Raw genomic sequence first — 19,324 nt, 5'->3', positions numbered from 1 at the left:
ACCGCAGGTAGAAATCCGAGTTGGGCACCAATGTCTCAGGAGACAGGAACAAGCACCAGTAAGCGAAGGAACTCGTTGCCAAGTCGATTAGCGTAGGCCAAGGGAGGTGCTTATGAATCCCAGTTAGTGATGTCATCAATCGGGGATGCCCCTGAGGTTCCCGCCATAGCATCTTTAAAGAGAGACTCGGTGGCGCATGCGCACGCCTAGGAAGGCCCGGAGGAGGCATGGAGGTCGGTGGCGTCCCAGCCGCCATGGGAAGTCTCGGGAGGCAGATGGCATGCAGCAGCAGTGGCTAGCTACAGCTGCGAGTTCGCCCGGAGAGGAGAGCAGGGCAGCATATGTCATGAGTTGGGTTGGTTGTGGACGGCCGCAGCCCACGGTCATAACAATGCCATACTGGGTCAGACCAAGGGTCCATCAAGCCCAGCATCCTGTTTCCAACAGTGGCCAATCCAGACCATAAGAACCTGGCAAGTACCCAAAAACTAAGTCTATTCCATGCTACTGTTGCTAATAATAGCAGTGGCTATTTTCTAAGTCAACTTAATTAATAGCATGTAATGGACTTCTCCTCCAAGAACTTATCCAATCATTTTTTAAACCCAGCTACACTAAGTGCACTAACCACATCCCCTGGCAACAAATTCCAGAGTTTAATTGTGCCTTGAGTGAAAAAGAACTTTCTCCAATTAGTTTTAAATGTGCCACATGCTGACTTCATGGAGTGCCCCCTAGTCCTTCTATTATCCGAAAGAGTAAATAACCAAATCACATTTACCCGTTCTAGATCTCTCATGATTTTAAACACCTCTATCATATCCCCCCCTCAGCCGTCTCTTCTCCAAGCTGAACAGTCCTAATCTCTTTAGTCTTTCCTCATAGGGGAGCTGTTCCATCCCCTTTATCATCCCCTTAATCATCCTGCATAAAATAATCCAAGGACATCAAAACAACTGGCTAAGCAAATCCATCGGAATCCATGCTCCAAAAGGGAACCTGCGCTCAACAAACAAATGCTTCCTCAAAATCCCTCACGCCAGAACCACTCAACTGGACACAACCCACGAAAGAGCCCTATCCATCGCAAGCCCCACTATATGGAATTCAATACCATTTGATATAAGAAATCAACCAATTATCAAAACTTTCAAAAAAGACTTGAAAACCTGGCTTTTCACCAAAGCCTACTCAAACTCACTCAATCAACCAGACCACCAATCAACCACGCAACCCAACACAAGAAAAACGCCACATCCCTTGATCAATAACTCCCACAAATGAAAAACCTAAGATAATGTACAACTAACCTCACTCATTACCCCCAGCCTATATATAACAGTGTTTTTCTCTTATATGTACCAACACAATCATATGTTATTAACATTGCTGTCATAGAAGATTGTTAATAATTAGTAATAATTTTATATGTAACAAACTAACACGCAAACCCTAAAACCTCTTTCTGTAGGATTTTTGCTGCGAAGTTTGTAACCAATCTTATGTCACGACCACTGTAAACCGTTCTGATGGCGAAACCGAATGACGGTATACAAAACACGTTAATTAAATTAATTAATTAATTAATCATTATGGTCGCCCTTCTCTGTACCTTCTCCATCGCAACTATATCTTTTTTGAGATGCAACTGAAAGTGGCATCCCAGAACTGCGAAACACAGGTAGCATTGATGTTCCAGACAGATGGGCATGAGAAGATACGCCTCGGACAGATCCAGAGAGGTCAGAAATTCCCCGGAATGCACAGCCATTTCCATCGAGTGCAAAGTTTCCATGCGAAAATGCCTAACTCACAAATAAGAACATAAGAACATAAGAAATTGCCATGCTGGGTCAGACCAAGCGTCCATCAAGCCCAGCATCCTGTTTCCAACAGAGGCCAAACCAGGCCACAAGAACCTGGCAATTACCCAAACACTAAGATCATCCCATGCCACTGATGCAATTAATACTCCAACTGTTCTCTATTGTAAGGGAAAACCTTGTCCGGTGGTATTTGTACGAGGGTGTCGTTTAAGGATAACCGATTTGCAGTTATCCTTTTTGTTCACCCCCGTCTATTATTCTTTTATTATTTCTGGAAACAATCACTTTTTTGTTTTTTTAATTTTTCTATCTTTTTCTTTTCCTTTTCTCTTAAAATCCCTTCTCCCTGGCTGCTTGTCCGACCCACTTGAACTTTTTATTTTATACATATCAAGGTCGCCGCCTCTGTTGATGTTCATGGGTACGGAGCTGCCCTTTGTACCTTCTCCATCGCAACTATATCTTTTTTGAGATGCGGCAACCAGAATTGTACACAGTATTCCAGGTGCGGTCTCACCATGGAGCGATATAGAGGCATTATGACATTTTTCATTTTATTAACCATTCCCTTCCTAATAATTCCTAACATTGTTTGCTTTTTTGACTGCTGCAGCACACTGAGCTGATGGTTGATACCTTTGAGGTCCAGGATGGGACAAAAAGAGCCCTCCTTCTTTGGCACAACAAAATAAATGGAATATTGTCCCATATTTTCTTGAGATGTGAGCACTGGGGCCACAGCCCTCAGATTGAGGAGCCTTGCCAATGTACTCTCCACTGTCCGCTTCTTCTGCAGGGAGTGGCAGGGAGACTCTATGAACATGTTCCGAGGAACACTATGAAAATCCATCGCATATCCTTCTCATATCACTTCTAGAACCCATTGATCCGATGTGATTTTGATCCACCTCTGATAAAAGAGAGAGAGGCATTCTCCTACCTCCTGTTCCCAGAGGTGGACCGGCAAAACTTCATAGGGAGGATCCACTACCCAAGCCTACAACTCTTCTAGGTTGTCAGGGACGAAAAGACTGAGACCTACTGAAAGGTCGAGTCCTCTGAAACGTCACTCCTCTATATGGCCAAAAATGCTTGGATCTTTTAGCATGAACTCTCCTGTTAAGGGAGCGCTGCATCTGCTTATCTTCCAGCAAATAAAGAACCGGAGATTCACCCCACTTACTGGCCAGTTTCTCCAACTTGCTACCAAACAAAAGTGAGCCGTGAAAGGGCAAATTTGGTGAAATTAGCTTTGGAGGTCACATCAGCCAACCAATTTCTCAACTATAATTGACACCTGGCCGCTACTATTGAAACCAACCCTCTGGCTGAAGTGCGGACCAAATCACATCTCACATCTGTCAAAAAGGCAGCAGCTGGTTCCATAACTACCCTGGAATTTACCCCAGAGTCATTGACCTCCTGGGAGAGAAGCAAACAAGAGTGAGCCACCAAGGAACAAGAAGAAGCGATCTGCAAAGTCATTGCTACTGCTTCAAATGCTTGCTTAAGGATAGACTCAATTTTATATCATGAGCATCCTTCAAGGCCACTCCTTCCACGGGAATAGAGATCCGCATGGAGACCGCTCACACAAATGCATCTACCTTCGGAAAATGTAGACACTCTCTTACCACTGGATCCAGAGGGTATAGGCCTTCCAAAAACCTAAGCCCCTTTGAAGTGATCCTCAAGATCAATCAATTCTTGAATGGCCTCCATCACAGGGAAAAAACAAGAGACTTTACGCAAAGGAATCCAAAATGGAATTTCTCTTTGGCTCAGACACTGAATCAGACCCAGGAACTCCAAGCATTTTCAAGGTCTGGGAATCAAAGCTGGCAGATAATCTCTATAAAAGAACCATAACATAGTTCTAGACAGTTCTAATCCAAGAGGAACTTCACCCTCCACAAGTGAGGCAGGATAAGTGTCATCATCTGTGCCATCCGGAACTATATCGAGAGGTTCCGCTGCTGCTCTAGGAGTACTCCAGTGCTGACTAGAAGGTTCAGGCAAGATTCCTACTTGCGCCTCTGCCCGAGGCGCATTGGACAAGGCTGAGGACTGCACCTAAAGAAAAGGATTTGCAGCCCCTGGAAAAATTCTATCCATGAAGGAGTAGAGGGATCCAGTCCAGGAGCCTGAGGAGTACTTCCCCTGCTGAGGAACTAGTTAGGGGAGTTCCAAAATCAGGCGCCCCACCTGAGTTGTCTTTACCCAAACTCACATCTGGCTGGGAAGAACCAGGCTTAGTGAAATCAGAGAAACACAATTCTCCCTGAGCCTCCAAACAGCGCTGGCATAAATCTGCAAAGAGAAACTTGCTTAGTCTTCTTAGGTACAGATGCCATTATGGCAGACAGTGAGCTGAGCCACAGCCGGAAGCGTGTGTCTGGATGGTTTTTTAAAATTTTTTACATGCTCATCTTGGTGCTCAAAATTTATGCGACCAACACTTAGGCACAAACCCCTAAGCGCCAAAACATTAAGCACAGAAAAGGCTAAGCGCACAGTACTACTTGTGCACAGAAGGAAAGGGCACTTAACATGGATGCACAGACTACAAGGCCTGGCTGTGCGCCCAAAAACAGAGTGCACAATCTGGACACCAACTACACACACATGCCGGACCGACAATATTGTAGAGGGCATTCTTAAATAGCACGTGAAAAGCCGTTGCAGCCTACCACTCAGCGAAAAGCCTCGGAGCGGGGCCTAGTCTGAGGAGGCTGTTAAACTTGCCAGGCTGCCCACGAAGCACGACAAACATCAGACTGACGTGCTGAACACGGAGACAGAGAGAGGAGGAAGCCCTACACTACAAAAGACCTCCTACCAAGTCTCTGTAAGTTTACTTTTTTTTTTTTTTTTTAAACTTACCAGAACTCAGCCGTACCTGGCTGAGTACAGAGACAGTTTTCGGCTGCAGGGGAAGAGGGCATGTGCTGTCACCGTCGCGGTTGGCTGCCTGCACCTGCTGCCTTTCAGCTACTCAAGCAGTTAAGTCCAAAGGGCTGAAAACCAGCTACTGGACCAAGGCACTCATTTGAGGGACCACGGAAATCATCTCAGGAATTCTGAACTGGAGGAGGGACCATTTGGTATCACTGCAGGAGAGCACAGCAAATTTATTTCCTGAATTCTCCTTTCTTTATAATGAAGCAATCCCCAGTGGGGAGATGCATGTCCACCATCTGCTGGAGACGGAGAATACTGGCGGGCTGAGGTCACTGAAGGGGTATATATATACTGTGACATCAGCTTGCTCAGTCTCCATCTGCTGGTAGAGGTGCATAACCCACTTGTTCTGGATTCATCTGACTGGATGCTAAAAAAATGGCTATTCCTTCAGTCAACTTGACTAATAGCAATTTATGGTTCCATAAATTGCTATTAGTCAAGTTGACTGAAGGAACTTGACTGCCCAGGAACTTGTCCAAACCTTTTCTAAACCCAGCTAAACTAACTGCCTTAACCACATCCTCTGGCAAAGAATTCCAGAGCTTAATTGTGTGTTCAGTGAAAAAGAAGTTTCTCTGATTTGTTTTAAATGTGCTTCTTTCTAACTTCATGGAGTGCCTCCTAGTCCTTCTATTATCTGAAACAGTGAACACATATACCCATTCTAGTCCTCTCATGATTTTCAAGACCTTCATCATATCCTCCCTCAGCCATCTCCTCTCCAAGTTGAACAGCCCTAACCTCTTTAGCCTTTCCTCATAGGGGAGCCATTCCATCCCCTTCCTCATTTTGGCCGCCCTTCTCTGTACCTTCTCTACTACAACTATATATTTTTTGAGATGCAGTAATCAGAATTGAACACTATACTCAAGGTGAGGTCTCACCATGGAGTGATACAAGCAAGTTTGCTTACCATAAATGGTGTTTCCGTAGATAGCAGGATGAATTAGCTATGCTGTCATGGGAGCTGTCTTCAGGTCCCGGGAGGCGGAGCTTCCCCAAGCAGAGGTTAGAGTTTTCTCCCTCTGCAGCTGCATGTGGGTTCCCGTGCAGGAAAGTAACAGATTCTTCTCATTCTGTAATTAAGCATTTTGTTAGAATTGAAAAGTCGACTAACCAGGGAGGAGGGTGGGTCAGCATGGCTAATTCATCCTGCTATCTACGGAAATACCGTTTACGGTAAGCAAACTTGCTTTTTCCCGTCAACAGCAGGGCTGAATTAGCCATGCTCCATTGGGAGTCCCAAGCTCCCGATCACACTCTGTTAGTAATTTGTCGGTTATGCGTGATCTGAATGTGGTGGTTGTCTACCTAGTTCTGTCGTTAACGATGTGAGGACTGCTCTGACCAGTTTGGCGTCCTCACTTGACTGTTGGTCTAGACAGTAGTGGGATGTGAAAGTATGTAATGAGGACCACGCAGCTGCCTTGCAAATGTCCACAGGTTGGACCTGACGTAGATGCGCAATCGAGGTAGCCACAGTTCTTACTTGGTGAGCGTTTGGGTGAGAAGTTAGCGGCAAGTTTCGCTTTTCGTAGCAGAATTGAATGCATTGGGTAATCCAGCTGGATATAGTCCTTTTAGTTACCGGAAGACCCAGGAAATTTGGATTGAAAGATAAAAACTGTGAAGCACGGGTATCCGATTGTGTCCTCTCCTTATAATAGGCAAGAGCTCTCTTGCAGTCCTATGTGTGAAGTAAGTGTTCTCTATCATTGTGATGCGGTTTGGGAAAGTATGTGGGCAGTTCTATTGACTGGTTCAAATGGAACTGTGAGACTACCTTTGGGAGAAAGGCTGGATGTGTGCAGAGTACTGCTTTGTGGTGATAAAACTGCAGATACGGCGAGTAATGAACCAAAGCTTGTAGCTCACTAACTCGGAGAGCTGATGTTAACTGCCACCAGGAAAACTACCTTCCATGTGAGGTATTTTATGAGGAGTCCATAGGTTCAAAGGGAGAATGCATGAGCTGTTCCAAAACTGCATTTAGATTCCATGGCACTGGCGGTTTAGTGACTGGAGGTCTAATATGAGCAAGTCCTTTAAGGAAACGAGATAGTAAAGGGTGCGTGGAAATCGATTGACCATTTAGCGGTCTGTGGCATGCTGCTATGGCACTAAGATGCACATCGCTAATCCCGATGTATAGAGGGTATGAAGATAGTCCAAGAATAACTCCGATGAACAGTCTATAGGTGAAATATCCTTGGATGTGCACCAGAATGAGTAACGTTTCCATTTAAAACTGTAATTCCTTCTGGTCGATGGTTTTCTGGACTGTAATATTACATCCTGTGCTGCAATTGAGATTCCTTGTTCTGATAAAAGGAACCGTTCAATCTCCAGGCTGTTAAATGAAGGGACGAATGAAGAGGGCGAATGAGTGTTCCTTCGTGCTGTAAGAGAAGATCCGGTCTGTCCGGTAAGGTTATCAGGTCTTCGATTGAGAATTGCAACAGGTAGCTGTACCATGGTTGTCTGGGCCAGGCTGGAGCTACAAATATGAGTTGAGCTGAGTCCGCAATACATTTCTTTATTGTCCTTGTGATGAGAGGAATGGGAGGAAAAGCATACATCAAGTGTTCTGTCCAATTTATCTGAAACGCATCCTGCGCTATTCTTATTTGGCTGGGCCATATTGAGCAGAAGCATGGAACTTGTGTGTTTTCTTCTGTGGCAAATAGATCCATGGTTGGGAGCCCCTATATGCTGAATATGTTGTGAGCTACTTCCTGATTGAGCGACCACTCGTGGGGGTGGAATATTCGGCTCAGTCTGTCTGCCCTGGTGTTCATCACTCCGGGAAGGTAAGTTGCCTGTAGTTGAATCGAATGTTGATGTGCGTGTTGAAATATCTGAAGAGCTTCTTTGCAGAGGGACCATGAACCGGACCCTCCTTGTTTGTTTATGTAAAACAAGGCTACTTGATTGTCCGTGTAGATCATCAGTTGTCGGCCTCTTAGGTGATTTTGAAACGTTTTCAGAGCAAGTCGGATCGCTCTGAGCTCTAGCAAGTTTATTTGTAAGTTCTGTTCTTGTGTAGACCACAGTCCTTGCGTTTCTAAGAGGTCCAGATGTGCCCCCCCAATCCTTGCAAGGGGCATCTGTGGTGAGGACTGCATTGTGTGGAGGAAGACTGAACAACATTCCCTCGGAGAGAATGGAGTCCTTGAGCCACCATTATGCATCCTTCATCATCTCGAAGGTGAGGAAGAGACGTGTTAATGGTTGCAAATGTTGCTTCCATTGCCGTTTTAGAACCCATTGCAGTCGACGCATGTGTAGTCTGGTATTGGGAACAGTATATATGGCTGCCGCCATATGACCCAAAATTCTGAGTATTTGTCATGCCGTCAGCCTGTGCATAGTGGGCAGGTCATGAAGAAGCCGTTGCATCTTTTGTTTTCTGTCTTCCGGAAGGAACACTCTGCAACGAATAGTGTCCAATAGCGCTCCTATGAATTGTAGAATCTGTGTCAGATTCAACATTGACTTCTGAAAATTTATTACTAGGCCCAACTTATCCAAGCATTCGATTACCTGATGAAGGTGATCTGTTAGTGTAGCAAGGGTCGAGGCTACTATAAGCCAGTTGTCCAGGTATGGAAAGATACGCATGTCCTTCTTTCTGAGATATGCCACCACCACCACCACCATACATTTGGTGAAAACTCTCGGGGCTGCCGATAGGCCGAAGGGAAGAACCTTGTATTGATATCTCTGCTTCTTGTATTGGAAGCACAGATATCTCCAAGAAGATGGATGGATAGGAATGTGTGTGTAGGCATCCTTCAAATCTATTGAGCACATCCAGTATTTCCGTTGCAGGAGAAGCAGGATTGATTTGAGGGGTAACATCTTGAACTTTTCTTTGCTGAGACATTTGTTGAGCTCGCAAAGATCTAAGATTTGGCGAAGGCCACCGGATTTCTTTGGAATGAGGAAATATGGAGAGTAAAAACCCTTGATGAGGGTTCCTTCTGAAATATGATGGATCGCTCCCTGTTGTTTGAGCGAGATGATCTCTTGTTCGAGTTGGGGATGAGACATTTTGATTGTCTGCTCCGATGGGTGAGGCAGTAAGAGGGGGGGGGGGGGGGGGGGGGGGTTTATGAACTGTAATTGGTAACCTCTTTGTACAATGTCCAGGACCCAGCGATCTGATGTTATCTCTGTTCATGCTTGAAAACGAGCTGTAATTCTTCCGGGGGGCGTTTGATGTGGAGGTGGTGGCACAAAACTTAAAAAGATTGTGAAGTTTTTGCTGTTGTTGTTGACTGTTGAGATTGCAGGCGTTGAGCTCTTGGTTTCCTCCGTCTGCTCAACTGTTGTTGTTGCTGCTGAAGGTAATTAATGGCCCTGTACAATTGATAAGATCTATATGGTTGGCGTGGGTATTGGAGCCAACGTGAGGGTCCGAAATTGCACCGTGAGGCTACGTATTGAGATGGACCTGTAAGAGATTGAACAGCAACTGCCTGATCCTTTAATTTTGTTACTGTTTCTTGAAAACGTTCGCTGAAAAGGCTGTCGTCCGTGCATGGGAGATTAGCTAGCTTCTCATGAAGATCTTCCCGTATGGTGCTGGCTTTAAGCCATGCCATACGTCGGGCTGTGATCACTGTAGCAGAAGCCCTCGATGTTGTCTCGAATCCTTCGTAAATGGAACTAAGCAAATGCCTGGTACACTCCTCCATGTCCTGAAGAGGGCTTGGTACAGAGTCTGCTGCAGACACCAGCATGCCTTTGGTTGCTTGAATACACTCATAAAGTTATTGCACTTTATAGAATTGGTGGTGCTGTAATCTACCAGTGAGCATGGTGTTCTGATATATCTTTTTTGAGAAGTCATCTAAGCACTTATTGTTGTGACCAGGTGGGGCAGATGCATGTAATTTGGACTTCTTAGCCCACTGCATCTCCAACTCTACCACAATAGATGTGTGTGGTAGTTGTGGTGTCAAATAACAAGATGTTTTCTGCATTTTGTATTTGAGATCTGTTTTTCTGGCCACAGCTGGTATGGAAAAAGGGGTTTCCCAAGATTTCTCCCGCACTTTGTCAAGAACTGCCTGTGGAGGAAGTGAGATTGGTTCGTTTGGAGCGTCAAAGATTTTTAGGAGACCCAAAGTCTCCGCTCTGGGATCAGGGATTTTTTGGGTCTCTAATGTAGAATTGCTCCCATCTTGTCCAAAAACCTGGGGTAAGATAGGTCTTCAGGTGTGAGTACAGCTCCTGAGGTTGATCTGGCAGGTCAGATGGAAATCCCATAGAGCAGTGGTTCTCAACCTTTCTAATGCCGTGACCCCGCAATACAGTTCCTCATGTTGCGGTGACCCCTCGCCCCGTGAGGGTGGGGTGAGGGCGGGGCTTTGGTCATATGGGGGCGGGGTTATGGATGGGGTTGGATTTTAGTGCACACTTATCATTTAATTATGACATTTATAATGTGAATGTAACTCAACTCACCATAGGTTCTCACATGCATGGCACACTGACCCATGATCGTCACGGGGCTAGATGTAAAAGTACAGTTTGTATCCACAGGAACCCCCCTGACCCACAATAATGGATGTAAAGCAGAATTATGACATTCCCCATACAACTCACCCCCGGCGGGGGTCGAACGCCCAAAACGCAGGGGTCGCGCGCTCCCGGTCTCTCCCGCTGCCGTTGCCGCCGGGCTGTCAGCACGTTCAAGCCCAGCGGGAACGGCAGCGGCGCTAGAAGAAGCCCTGCACCCGCGGCTGGGCCTTTCTTCTTCCTGCGCCTGCCCCTCCCGTGACCCGGAACAGGAAGTGAATCGTGGTGCGCGGGAAGGAGAGAGAGCCGCGCCGCGCGAAAAAGTAGCAGCGGCGGCTGCAGCATCGGCCCCCGAGCAGTTGAAGCAGCCGGTAATGGAGAAAGGAGAGAGCAGCACGAGCCTCCCGCGGCCGATGGATTCTTCTTTCTTGGCCAGTGGAGGCTGCTGCAGCTCCCATTTGTGCTCGGGGGAGAAGAGGAAGTGAGTGAGAGAAAGAGAGAGAAGCAGCCAGCCAGCCTGTGTGTGATTGACTGGTCAGAGAGCTGATGTGTGTGTGTATGTGAGAGACAATGAAAGTGATTGCTCAGGGAGATGACTGATGTGTATGTGAGAGTGTGAGACATCAGTCAGGGAGGTGACTGATGTGTGTGTGTGAGAGAGAGAAAAAGCATGGAAGGGAGAAGTCTGGGTATGTGAGAAAGCATGGGCGTAAGAAGCCTGGTGTTGTGGGGGTGAAAGAAAGCATGGGAGTGAGAAACCAGGGTGAGTGTGCATGCATGAGAGAGAGAGACTGCTTGGTAAGGTGATGGTGTGTGTGAGAGAAAAAGACTGGTGTGTGTGTGTGTGAATGAGAGAAAATGTGATTCAGGGAATGAGAAGCCTGTGCACGTGCAGAGTGAGCATGGAAATGAGAGAGACTGGTGTGTGTGTAACAGAGAGAAAGTGATTATGGGAATGAGAAGCCTGTGCATGTGGAGAGAACAAGCATGGGAGTGAGAGACTGGTGAGTGAGTGAGTGTGTGTGTGTGTGTGTGAGAGAGAGAGAGACAGAGAAAGTGATTATGAGAGTGAGAAGCCCATATATGTAAGTAGAACACGGGAGTGGGAAGCCTGTGTGTGTGTGTGTGTGTGTGTGTGTGTATGGCATGAGAGAAACTGTTCAGGAAGGTGACTGGTGTGTGTGTGTGTGAGAAAGTGATTATGAGAGTGAGAAGCCCGTATATGTAAGTAGAACACGGGAGTGGGAAGCCTGTGTGTGTGTGTGTGTGTGTATGGCATGAGAGAAACTGTTCAGGAAGGTGACTGGTGTGTGTGTGCCAAAGACTGTTTGGGAGATGATTGGTGTGTGAGAGACAGAAACTGGTCATGGGGGCATGACTGGTATGGTGTGTGTGTGTGAGAGACATGGGCACTAAGGAAGAGGACCATAAGTATAGAGCTTAGCTTCTACTGCTGCTTCTGGTGAGTGCCACGGCCTGCAGGGAAGGGGAGTAGGAGAGCTGCTGGAGGGGGTAAGTAAAGGTGGCTTTTTAAGTTTATATTTCTTGACTGCCATTTTAATTGTGTGATGTCTGCTTTTTTTAAATATTTTATTGGTGTTTGGAGAATGTTTAATAGTTTTTATGCGTTTTTAATTGTTGGATGTTCATAGATGTTTTGAAACATTTATTCTGCTTATTAGTATAGTTTTACAATTATTTCTGTGTGGGGATCTATAGCTGCTTGCTAGTTCTGTTTTCCTAATAAGAGGTGTATTGGTTTTTAGGACCTGATTTAATATTTGTAGTGTTGCCTTTTCATAGATAGGGTTGCTCCTGTTTGAGTGTATTCCATAATACAGGTGTAACTGTGTGCGGATTAGTTTATGTGCATTACTACAGATCCTGGGAGTATGTTAGGTCGGTTCTGTGTCTGTTACCGAGATGAGATATTTTGCTAGCATGTAAGCGTTTGTATCGGTCTTATTTGTTGTGTTTTCTCAGAGGACATGCATTGGTGGTAAACTGCTGTCTTTTCATAAGTAGGGCTATTGAGCCTGGAAATAGAAGGAGTTTGAGTTGCTGTTACTGAGATGTCACTAAAACCAGAATATCTTTTTTGTAGGGTGAGTTGTATGGGGAATGTCATAATTCTGCTTTACATCCATTATTGTGGGTCAGGGGGGTTCCTGTGGATACAAACTGTACTTTTACATCTAGCCCCGTGACGATCATGGGTCAGTGTGCCATGCATGTGAGAACCTATGGTGAGTTGAGTTACATTCACATTATAAATGTCATAATTAAATGATAAGTGTGCACTAAAATCCAACCCCATCCATAACCCCGCCCCTATATGACCAAAGCCCCGCCCTCACCCCACCCTCACGGGGCGAGGGCGGGGCGAGGGGTCACCGCAACATGAGGAACTGTATTGCGGGGTCACGGCATTAGAAAGGTTGAGAACCACTGCTCTAGAGAGATTGGTTGTTGGCGGGTGCCAAATGGGAATGAGATCTTAATGAACTGTCAGATTGACTCCAAGATGATGTAGGCGAGGTTGGCAAATGTATCACTTCCGCCTCTGAAGACAAGCTGGATGTGTCAGTTTGTCTTGTTCCCGATGAAATGGGACTCTGTGCATAAAAGGGGCGAGTCAGTATATCAACTATAGGCTCCGTTGAATCTTTGTGTTTATGGGAAACGTGAAGCCGTCTATGCTTAGAACTTGGTTCTGATGGTACCGGTGGACTCTGTGGAGTCGTAAGGTTGCTTTGCATCGGTGAAGATACCCTATGCGTCGTATGTTTTCTTTTATGAGTGCTTTGGCTGTTGCGTCGAAAGAGTCGACTTAGGTGTCTGGTGTATGTCCACTGACATACCTTGCATCGATGTCGACATCGAATGCGTCGTCTTGGCTGCCGCATGCGATCTCGACTCTTTGTGCATCAGTCTCGGCTCCTGCGTCAATCCCGACTCTTTATGCGTCATTAGTGACACTTCATGCGTCTGCTTCGAGACACTATGCTTCGTTGATTTGTGCATCAGAGTCGAGGATCCTGGCTTCGGCACCGAGTGCGTCCGCACTTCTTGTGTTGGTGTCGATACTCCCGACACTGCTTCGGCCGTTTTTTAATTCGAAGGTCGCAGCACAAGTGTGGGAGTTAATTTGTCTCCGCTCTGCGCCGAGGGGCTTGGATGTATATTTCTGCCCTGTCCCAAGATTTTTGAGCGGGCTTCCTTTTCTTTCCTGGTGGATCTCACCTTTTCTCCAGGCCTGGAGATTCTGGGTTCCACCGAGGCCGCTGTTTTTGTTGATGGGGCATGTTTCTTCGCCGGTCCTGGCAAGGAATGTGTGTCAGATGGGGGGGGAGGGGGCGCGTAAGAGCCCTCTTTTCCCGATTTTAAATCTTGAATCATCTGGGCCCGCTGCCGCTGGGCCCTCGGCGACATTCTTCCACAATGTGGGCAGTCGCTCTGTTTATGGTCCGGACCTAGGCACCTGTAGCATAAATCATGTCCATCTGTTATGGACATGATTTTGCCACATATACAGGGTTTGAACCCTGGTTGCCTGCCCTGTTTTTTAGACATCCTATTCTGTAAAGAAAAAATCTTCTGAAGAGAACAGAAGCTCCACATGCGATCCCATGTGCGGAAAAACAGACTGAGGAGAATCTGTTACTTTCCTGTGCGGGAATCCACGCACAACCACAGAGGGAGAAAACTCTAACCTCTGCTTTGGGGAAGCTCCGCTTCCCGGGACCTGAAGACAGCTCCCATGACAGCATGGCTAATTCAGCCCTGCTATCGACGGAAAAGAGGCATTATGACATTCTCTGTTTTATTCACCATTCCCTTCCTAATAATTCCTAGTACCACAGATCAGTCCAGAGACCCGCCCCCTCTTTGCAAAAGACTTCCTCGCTTCTGTTAATGGTATATATAAGTTTATAGTTTCCTGACTGTTGCACAAGAGGTCCTGGTTACAGGGGACTCCAACTGTATTCTCTGCTTGCCCAGAGATGATTTGGGGTTGTTTGTTAGAATAATCATCTTGGATTGGGTACAGGTCAATACTGAGATACTGCAGATGACATTCTCTGTTATGTAGCAATGCCTGAAAAGTTTTTATTCTCTGCCTCCATCTGCTGGTAGGGATGCAAAACCCACTTGCCTGGACTGATCTGGGGTATGAACAGGAACATTCTGCTTTTCTGACCACTGCAGCACACTGAGCTGACGATTTCAATGTATTGTCCACTATGACGCCTAGATCTTTTTCCTGGATGGTAACTCCTAACATGAAACCTAACATCATGTAACTACAACATGGGTTATTTTTCCCTAAATGCATCTTGCACTTGTCCACATTAAATTTCATCTGCCATTCGGATGCCCAATCTTCCAGTCTCGCAAGGTACTCCTGCAATTTATCACTATCCACTTGTGATATCGTCTGCAAATTTGATCACCTCACTTGTCATTCCCCTTACCAGATCATTTATAAATATATTATTTATTTATTTGTTGGGTTTTATATCCCGTCGTTCGGTATTGCCATCACAACAGTTTACATGTTTTATACAATCTATGACAGTTTACATATGTGTTTCATTGATAACAAAACGGATTAGGTTACAAATCTGATTAGCTAAAGACAGATTGAATAGTAGCAGGTGAGAAAGTCCAGGTAGGTATTCATGTTGTAGATGAATGTGTTAATGTTGTGGTAGTAAGTAGATGAATGTTGTGTTAATGTTGGTTTGGCATTCTTGGGTGATAAATTACCTGTTTGGGGGATCAGGTTCTGTTTTGGTTTGGTTAGAGGTCTGTTGTTGGTGGGTTAAAAACCACCAGTCCAAATACAGATCTCTGAAGCACTCCACTGTTTTCTCCTCTCCACTGAGAAAACTGACCATTTAATCCTACTCTGTTTCTGTCTTTTTACCAGTTTGCAAGCCACAAAAGTACATTGCCTCACATCCCATGATTTTTAATTAATTGTTTTCAAAGCCTCTCATGAGGGACTTTGTCAAATACCTTCTGCACATCCAAATACATTACATTTATTGACTCACCTTTATTCACATGTTTATTAACCCCTTGGAGTCAAGTGTCAACTGGGGCCCAGAGTCTCTTGGGAATCTGTTCTATTTTATGGATGTGTATTTTATGTATTATGTGATTATATTTTATATTCGTAATTGATATATTTTAACCAATTTTTGCTATTTATGTAAACTATGTGAACCGGTATGGTGTCCCACAAATATCAGTATATAAAAATAAATAAATAAAAATAGAACATAAGAACATAAGAAAATGCCATACTGGGTCAGACCAAGGGTCCATCAAGCCCAGCATCCTGTTTCCAACAGTGGCCAATCCAGGCCATAAGAACCTGGCAAGTACCCAAAAACTAAGTCTATTCCATGTAACCATTGCTAATGGCAGTGGTCAGTTAGGGTCCAGTGTCTCACAAGGATTAGAGATCAACTGGGGTTCATTGTCTCCAGGGGTTAGGGGTCATCTGGGGTTCATTGTCTCCAGGGTTAGCTGGGACGCAGTAACTAGGGTTACCAGCTGCCCAGTTTTGGACCAGACAGCCAAGTTTTCAGGCATACTGTGTGGTGTCCAGTTAGAAGAATCGACTGGACACTAAAAGTCCAGTTTTGCAGGATGTTCCTCCTCTCTCCCATGGTCTCCTAGTTACAGGGCGAGAAAGGCAGGGTCAGAGCCTGCGTTGTATTCCTAACCCCACCTCTTTTCTTATGCTGGACAGCATAGGAAGAGGAGATGGGGCACTAGCAGAGCCCTCAGCAACCAATGGCTCCACAGATTTCTGTAGCAATGACCCTCTTAGTCTCAAATCCTTCTCCCCTCTCACAGCATGCTGGGCTAGGACCCGAGAGAGGGGTTGAAGTGAGCCAGCTGAGACAGATACAGGCACAGAGGAGAAGGTTGAGAACAATTATACAGAGGTACATGGTGCGGAGAGGGAACATGGGGAGCATGGTAGGGTTGAGAAACAGAGGGGGGGCATGGAGGGAGGAAATGGGTCACAGGGTCTCTTGCTCAGTCCAGCCAACAGCGGAAGCTGTCTGGGAAATTGCTCTATAGGGTGTACCTTCCTCCCTCAGGTCTCACTCTGGACCTATGCCTTGCCTCTTAGCAATTTGGAATTTGCCTGGTGTTAAAAACATAGAATGTACTGCAGCAACCCCCTTCCCCACTTTCCTCATGCCTGTACCCTTTTCCTGGCCCTTTCCCTGCCCAGCTTCCCCTGCCCTGAACCCCCCAGCCCATTATCTCAATGCTTCCCTCAGGCCTATTGCTGGGATACCCAGTGCCCCGGGCAATGTAAGTAAATTGGTTGGTAGGATGGGCAGTTAGTGTCTCCTTGGATGAAATGACTAGCCAACTGCGCCACTACATTGGTGGTATACAGCAATAGTGACTAGCCCCCTGATGAGGTGCATTAATGCCCCCTGGGCTTGGCATCCTGGGCAATTGCTTGCCTCTTCTGACAGCCCTGGCTCTCCCCTTTCCCCCCTTCACTGCCCAGCATGCTTCTGATCTTCTGAGATCAAGTGTGAGAGGGAACACATATGAGTGAATGTGTATGTGTGCGACAGAATGAATGTGTATTTATTTATTTATGGATTCTTTTATACCGAGGTACGTATAGCAATACATCACCTCGGTTTACAGTGAAACAATAAATTAGCAACCAGCTTTACATATAACAGTTTAAACACAGTAAACGATAAACAGAACGGTCTTAACATAAAATGCTATGTATGAGAGAGAGTGTATGAGAGAAGGACACAGGAAAACGTTTGTGCCACTCACCACCACCCCTTAATAAACCACGAGATAAGAAATGAGGAGCAGCTAAGTGGCAGGGCCCTCCCTTCATTGCCCTGAGAGGCTGGAAGAGAAATTGTTGCCCCTATACTACCTATCAAGTCATTATTGCCCTTTAATGCATACACAGATACAGTGTTTAGGTTGTTCACTGGCAGGATCTAAAATTTATACAAATGAGGGACATAATCTCTCCCCCCCTTCTCCTCAAGTGTCCAGTTTGTGTAAAAGTTGGCAATTATCCTAGCAGTAACTCCGAGGGTTAGGGATCAGCTAGGACTCAGTAACTCCTGAGTTAGAGGTCAGTCGAGACTCCCTCAAGCAGTATCACCGAGGCCTTTAAAGTCTCAAAGGGATTAGGCATAGCTGAATATCACTCGTCAGAGATCGGCGGTATATAAGGAACCCGGCTCAGCCCTCACTCACCCAAATCAACCGGCACACGATTTTCAGGTACTAAACAGGAAGCAGAACACGGCTCGCAGAGATAATGTATTGCGCCGGGAAACAGGTCTGAATGACGTTCCTGCGGGGAGCGCCTCATTGCACTGCACAGGCCGGCAGTCTCCGTGACGTCATGCGCCGGACGTACTGGGAAACGTTCTGCGCTTGCAGCGCCCCCTAGCGCGAAGCGTCTCACTGCACAGCACAGGCCGGCAGGCTCCTCTCATTGTCATAGCTCTGCAGCTTTCGGTGACCTGCGTGTTCCACACACCGAGAACAGTGCCCTAGCCACTCTCATCACCTCCTGGTTAGGCTGCCCCTGCAATAGCGAGTATTCCGCTTTCCATGTCCGGCCAGCCACTTCAGGCACTGTAGGTACTCCCTACCCCAGCAGGCTCACAATCAAAGTTTGCACCTGAAGATAAAGGTCTTGCCCATGAGTATACAAATAATGCATAACCAGCAAACATTGTTCAGTGGAAAGAGGGGTTGCTAGGTAAAAAGGACATCAACTGAGGATCAGAGTAACGTTAGAAAACATTTCTCCATGGCAGGGATACAGATTGTGGATACATGGGGCAGCCTCCTAGTGGAGATAAAAACTAACAGAATCCAATAAAGCACAGGATAATCACAGAGGATTCTTGGGTTGTGACTATGTGAAGGTAAAGACAGATCAGCGACAGGGCAGAGAGGGGGTGAGCCTTGTGGCCTTTATCCATCGTTAGATGCAGTTACACAGGACCTTATAAGTCCATTAAGTTGAGAGCAAAGAACCAAACAACTTCTTTTCCTTGTACAATTGCACAATTTCAACAACTCCAAGAACAGATGCAGAGTCTATGCTTGTCACAGAATTCTAATAAATTTTCCCACTGCAGGGTCAAATCAGATACCAACAACCTCATAAAGAGTTCAAGTACATTCAGCCCTCCAGTGCTCAAGCCAGTCAAGGAGTCGTCCTTAGCCAATTAAGATCTCTACCATGTACTTGCCAGGTTCTTATGGCCTGGATTGGCCACTGTTGGAAACTAAAATGCTGGGCTTGATGGACCCTTGCTCTGACCCAGCATGGCATGTTCTTATGCACTGCCTCCACTGCATGCAAATCTAATCTCATGCATATTCATTGGCTAGTCCAGGACCAGCTTGAGAAACACTGCTTATGCACATACGGCATGGATGCATGTAGTGCTCGAATATAGGAAAGAAACCCTATATCGGCCTGCTGGAACTAGTTTTAGGAATGCTCTTCTCTGTAATAAAAAGCCAGTGACAGGAGAGGAGACCAGAACGCTAGCACTGTCAGCACTGCACAGTAGCAAGTAAGAAGCTACTGCAGGACTCCATCTTGGAACAAGTTCATCCAAAGCTTCCTTCAAACCCACATTAGCCCAGAGCTTCTCACAGCTCATTTGTATATGGTCTCAAGCGTGCAGCAACCAACTTATTTTTAACAAATTTTCTCTTCACTCATTCCCCTTTTCTTTCCCTATCCCCTGCTTTTCTGGTCTTTCATTATGAACTGCACACATGCAGCTGCTTCTTCTCCTGCCCTGTGCAGGGAACTGACGCCTTCAGCCACTGTCAGGCCACGACTATTGTGACAGTCTTTTCACTCCATCAAGCTAGGATTAAATTGCCATCAGTTCTTTTAGTTTGGTTTCATGTATAAAACTGTTCTCCATTACATTAAAACTCTTCTACTTTTCCCC

The 19,324-nt window shown here is 46.0% G+C and overlaps 1 protein-coding gene across 2 annotated transcripts in view; it reads right to left on the bottom strand.

Annotated features, from left to right (window-relative positions):
* Positions 1-19,170, bottom strand: part of PDF (peptide deformylase, mitochondrial) — a 72,155-nt gene extending 52,985 nt beyond the window's left edge. The window contains exons 1-2 of one of the 2 annotated variants that reach the window (XM_029608310.1): positions 17,592-19,170; positions 5,704-5,866 (exon numbers count right to left, since the gene is read on the bottom strand). The gene's annotated coding sequence lies outside the window, so the exon portion shown is untranslated. The remainder of the gene's footprint in view (positions 1-5,703; positions 5,867-17,591) is intronic. The other variant, XM_029608311.1, reaches the window with a different exon arrangement.
* Positions 19,171-19,324: the final 154 nt, after the last annotated feature.

Source organism: Rhinatrema bivittatum, chromosome 7 (assembly GCF_901001135.1).
Source record: "Rhinatrema bivittatum chromosome 7, aRhiBiv1.1, whole genome shotgun sequence".
Taxonomy (NCBI): domain Eukaryota; kingdom Metazoa; phylum Chordata; class Amphibia; order Gymnophiona; family Rhinatrematidae; genus Rhinatrema; species Rhinatrema bivittatum.
The sequence above is the reverse complement of the archived record's forward strand: the minus strand, read 5'-3'. Positions and strand labels throughout refer to the sequence as shown.